Genomic DNA, 6,000 nt, shown 5'->3' with positions numbered 1-6,000 from the left:
AGGGCGTGGCTTCAGGAGGGTTCTAAGGAAAAGAGGTTTCCTGCTCTGCGGCAGGTATTATTAAACAGTAGAAAAACATCAACCTGCACTACTTACCTGCAGAAATGGAAGAGATCCATCCACTGGCATGGACGTTGTTACCTCCAACTGGAATCTGTTCCATTCTCCCTCATCCTAGCTTACCTGCTGGATTTGAAGACATCCAGGTTATCCATCAGTTCAATCAAGGTACAACTGTTGCCATATTAGCCTTTCATCCCCTGGTCAAGGAATTCTCCATTTTTGATCCCCCGTTATCTTCCAGATTTATTAAGGGTCTGGATAACCTCTTCCCTACATCAGACATGCTACCTCAGCTTAGTTCTCAACCATCTCACAAGACCTCCATTCGAACTAATGGCAACCTACTACCTACTTCATTCATCTATGAAGTTGGCCTTTTGAGTTGCCATCACATCAACCGATAGGATCAGGGAGATTGGAGCCTTAGTGGCAGATTTCCCCCCCCTTACCATGTTCTTTAACAATAAGGTCTCATTACGTCTGTTTACTAAGTTCCTCCCAAAGACTACATTTAATTTTCATCTTAACCAATCGATCCATCTGTGACACTGGCAGACCAGGCTAAGACCCCAGACCAGGCTAAGACCCCAGTCTTGGCTAAGACCTCAACACCTAAGGGCAAACCAGTCATGGGACCACCCCATAGAGCAGTGGAGCATCCTCGGTCCCCGGACCACAGGTGTGGTAGATCCCCATCTCCACGGCCTAGGACTCCGGCACCATGCCCTCGGCCTCTGGTCAGAAGGCCCAGGTCCCCAGTGCTGTGCTGTCCCCCTATGAGATGTGGGACACCGGAGTTGAGACACTGGGTCCCAGCACCCCGGGTACTGGCAAGCTTCCCGCCAAAGATTGCCGTGATGCAGGTCACTGTTGCCTAGACGGTCTCCCAGATGTTGGTCCCCACCATGGCAGGATCGCTCCTCATCATGGCACCAATCTCCACCTCCCTGGTACCATTTCACGGGCAAGCACCGATCCTCACCCTCATCTCACTAGTTGCCGACCAGGGTCAGTTGGCAGACACAGGCTTCCACAGCTCCGCCCCGGCCACTGGAAGGGCAATGGTCCAAGTCGGACCAGGAGTTCAGCCCCTCGCGGAGGAGGGGTGAATTGCCATTGAGCCACAAGATCAGTACGGCATCTGTAGCGGTGGCATGGCAGCAGGGCCAGTGGCCTGCTCAGTGGCCATACTGGCATCCATGGGGCGTGCCCGTAATGCCGGTTCCATATTCCCACCAGTCCTCCCTGGCCGCCTCGGACAAACCACCTCCGGCACCGGAGTCAGAACACGGTACTGAATCCGATGCGGGGGCAACTCATCAGGCTACAACACCCACTGAGTCTTCCCTAGAGAGGGAAGGGGAACCCACCCCTCCCCTGGTGGCACATTCATCGTCGTCATCTCTGGACGATGCAGTGGCGGGCCCCTCCCAAGCGGGTAGTTCCCCTGATGACTTCAAGAAGCACCAGGCCCTCCTTAAAAGGGTGGCTACCAGTTTGAACTTGAAAATTGAGGCGTTCTTGGAGGAGTCCGATGACCTCTTTAATATTATATCTTCCACCACCCCAGCCTGGTTCGCACTGCCCGTCCACCTGGGGGTCCTTAAAATTGCCAAGTCTGTGTGGCAGACCCCCTCTTCCATTCCGCCTACCTCTAAGAAGGTGGAAAAGAAGTACTACGTCCCTGCAAAAGGGTTCAAATATTTGTGTACGCGCCCTCCAGTGGCATCACTGGCTGTGTCCACTGTTAATGAAAGGGACAGGCAGGGCCAAGACAGTGGCATGCCGAAAAGCAAAGACACCAAGAGACTGGATTTGTTTGGCAGGAAAATTTATTCAAAGGCCAGTCTGCAATTTCGGATGTCTAACCACCAGGCCCTGTTAGGCAGGTACAATTTCAATCAGTGGGACTCCCTTAGCAAATTCAATGAGGCTCCCATGGGACCAAGCCCAGGAGTTCGCTGCTTTAGTGGAAGAAGGTGCAGCGGTGGCAAGAGGGGCCCTCCAGATGGCCTGGGATGCTACGGACTCGACGGCCAGAGTGGTCGCTTCTGCAGTGGTGATGAGGCGCAGCTCCTGGTTACAGTCCGCCCGGTTATCCCAGGAGATGTAGGCCACCATTCAGAACCTCCTGTTTGAGGGGGCAGGGCTCCACGGCCTTAAAGACTCCCATGCCACCCTCTGTTCCTTGGGCCTTCATACCCCTCAGCAGGCCAGGAAGCCTTTCCATCCTCCAGCTCCCCGGTCTAGGTCCTGTGGGACACCCTGGCTGAGCACCTACAGGAAAAAGGACAGATCTAAGCGGTCTAAGCAGCGACACCTGTCGTCTTCCTGTTTATCTGTTCAGCCTGGCCCTTCCAGGAACCAAGGAGGACAGAAACAGGCATTTTGAGGGTGCGCCCGAGAGCGGTGCCCCAGTCACTTCCCAGGATCCACCTTCCCACTCTTTCCTCAACCACCTGCACCCCTTCCGGTCAGTCCGATCACATCTGACCTCAGACCATTGGGTGCTCGATGTAATATCTTTGGGATCCACCCTGCAGTTCGTGGCTGACCCTACCTCCTTCCCCATTCCCCGTCCCTCTTCAGGGACCCTTCTCACCAGCAACTTCTCGTTCAAGAGGTCCAGAACTCCTGGGGGTTGTGGAAGAGGTCCCTTGGGACATGAAAGAAAAAGGGTTCTACTTCCACTACTTCCTAATCCTGAAAGCAAAAGGAGGACTCAGACCCATTCTGGAACTGCGTCCCCTCAACAAGTCTCTCAAGAAGTTGAAGTTTCGCATGGTCTCCCTGGCCTCCATCATTCCTTTCCTGGATCCAGGAGACTGGTACGCCACCCTCGACTTGGAAGACGCCTATTTCCATATTTCCATTTTCCCAGGGCACAAGTGCTTCCTCCGTTTTGTGCTGGGCCACCACCATTTCCAATTCATGGCACTGCCCTTTGGTCTCTCGTCAGCCCTGGGAGTGTTCACAAAGTCCATAGTGCCAGTGGCTTCCTACCTGAGGTGCTGGGGTGTTGAAATTTACTCGTACCTTGACAACTGGCTAATAAAGGGCCGATCCTGGGATCAGGTGTGGTGGCATCTCAATCTGGTTTGCTCCACCTGTCGCGACTTGGGGCTGTAATAAACAAGAAAAAGTCAACCTTAATTTCAGTGCAACGCATACAGTTCACTGGAGTATCCTCGACTCTAGTCAGTCCAGAGCCTTCCTCCCCAAGGCCCTGTTCCAAGCCATGGTGGACCTGATCTCGGGCACGCAAGCCCACCCTCTCACCACCGCTAACACGTGCCTGCGATTGTTGGGCTACATGGTGACCTGCACTTCATAGTCTGGCTCGCGCAGCTCCTCCTCAGGCCCATGCAGGTGTGGCTGGCATCAGCCTATGTTTCCAACAGCCGCAGTGTGGACCATGTAGTCAGGGTCCTGCACCACATACTGTTGTAACTCACACGGTAGCAGAATCCTGCAGTGATGTTGGAGGGAGTTCCCTTTGCGGCTCCATCCCTTTCGGTGCCTCAGACCTGGGATGGGGAGCCCACCTGGGCAATCTCAGCATGCGATCATTGGTCAAGTCACGATCGCTCGCTACACATCAATGTCAGGGAGCTCAGAGCAGTTTGCCAGGCCTGACAAGCCTTCCTACCTTGCATAAGAAGCAGGGTGGTCCATGTTCTGACGGACAATATAGCAGCTATGTTCTATATCAACAAGCAAGGTGGAGTCAGATCGTCTGCCCTTTGCCAAGAAGCCCTCAGGCTCTGGGACTTCTATATGCAATACGACTTCCATCTCATAGCCGCACAACTCCCCAGGGCCAGGAACGCTTTGGCAGGTCGCCTTAGCAGGACCTTTTCATCTCGCCACGAGTGGTCCCTCTATCTGGAAGTGGTCAGCATCATCTTCCAGAGGTGGGGGGCTCCCCGGGTGAACCTGTTCGCATCTAGGGAGAACAGGAAATGCCACATTTTCTGTTCAATTCAGGGGATCGACAGAGGCTGAATCGACATGAGCAAGCACTCGAAGAAGAAAATCCAGTTACCTCCCTTTCGTAACTGTTGTTCTTCGAGATGTGTTGCTCATTCCCATCCATTACCCGCCCTCCTGCCCCTCTGTCAGAGTTGCCAGCTAGAAGGGATTGAGAGGGCGTAAGGTTGGTGGTACCTAATATACCAGCGCATGAGCATGGCACTTAAGGGAGCACCTCAGCCGGCCCTATGGATACCGCTAAGGCAAAAATCTCAGACAACTGTACATGTAGGCACGTACACACCTAGAATGGAATCAACATGAGCAGCACATCTCAAAGTACAACAATTACAAAAAGATAGGTAACTGTTCTTTTTTTAAATGGCTATTTTTTTCAGGACTTATATTTCTGCAACCCCCTAGATCATGTCTCTGTTCCCCATCTGTGCAATAAGGGTAATAGCACTGCCCTGTCTTTGTGGGATGTTACAAGGATAAATACGTGAAAGACTGTGAGGCACTCAGATAAATACAGTAGTGGAGGCCAGATAGGTACATTAGATCAAATTGGCAAAGAGAGTTCTTCCTTGTTCATCTGTAACTTAGCAGCTAGAGACCATTGCAACCTCTCTGCCATCATATAAAAGAGCACTGGACCTTGGGGCACATGAGCACATCCCAGTGTGCCTCTTGAGCAATTTAAAATAGGGGGCTGTAGTTGCAGGTCAAATGCTTGCTTCTAGTCATGTGACCTTCAACAAACCAGTTATAAGGCTTCCTGCCTTTTAGGCAAGGATAGCAAATAGGAGAGACATACGGTCAGAAAAGTGTGCAGCTATACTAGCCAGGAAGGGAGTATCCTGACCCCTCCCAGTGGGCAGATGTTGGGAAAGCCCTGGGTGGTTGGTTGGAATTTATTTGCTTTGGTTTTGGAATTCTTGTTTTAAATTAAAGCCAGCCCTGAGAAAGGACTTTGGATTAGATGGTTGTTGGGAACTTTATTCTACCTTTCAGGTTGGTGTTTGCCTGCTGGTTTACAGATGCCCACAATGAAATTCTGACTGAAGCCTCAGACAGTACTCAAGATGTCTTGCCTCAACTTCTCAATAACCTTCTCCAAAAGAAAAAGTTAGTGATAGGGTGATGGGATAATCGACATGCGGATGTGATTTCTTGAGCAAATGGCTAATGACTTCTAGCTTGAAGGAAGCTGACTGCCAAAGATAACAATCTAAACCAATACCACCAGTCTAGCTCTTTTCTGGCTTATCTCCACTGGGTACTCCACAGTGGCACTTCAGGGCAGTACTGAGGGGAAGGATTTATTCTCACAGGAAGCATAGACCAACCTCCCTTCTGTCCCATCTGTGTTAGGCCATCCTTGGGTTAACTTTCAGATTTCTTTGGGTAACTCAAGGGAAAACATTTTCCCTCTGGCATTTCCTGGGGAGATCTAGGAGGATCAGAACATCTCGGGCTGTGTGAGCTCTCGTCTGTTGGAGATAGTAAAACCAGTTAAACTAGGATGATGCTCCAGCTGCCATCTCTGAAAACCAAACCAACCTGTTAGTCAGTTGGCTCCTCTAATTTGACTAGCTCCTTCATCACAGAGGTTGAGTCTCCCTCCAGATACTGATAACCTTATTATGCAATCCAGCCCAGAGAGAGGTAAGAGATGTAGCATTGCATCACCCAAGCAAGGAAATAGTTGGGGTGTGAAAACAAACTACCTATAACTGTCACCTCAGCCCTCAAGGTTAATGGCACAGCTTTAATTTGTGTATCTTTAGTCTGGTTGTATCTTTGTCAAGTAAGTTTTTGCCTATTTGTGAACCCACTTATTGATGAAAAGGTATAGCCAACTAATTGACTACAGTTGCAGTTCATTGTTAAGAATGTTCAAGAGACCAAATAACCAAGCTCAGCCAAATGCAATGTCGAAGGATAAAGCAATACAGTTCAGGA

This window comes from Eretmochelys imbricata, chromosome 1 (genome assembly GCF_965152235.1).
Source record: "Eretmochelys imbricata isolate rEreImb1 chromosome 1, rEreImb1.hap1, whole genome shotgun sequence".
Taxonomy (NCBI): Eukaryota; Metazoa; Chordata; order Testudines; family Cheloniidae; genus Eretmochelys; species Eretmochelys imbricata.
This window is presented reverse-complemented; position numbering follows the sequence as displayed.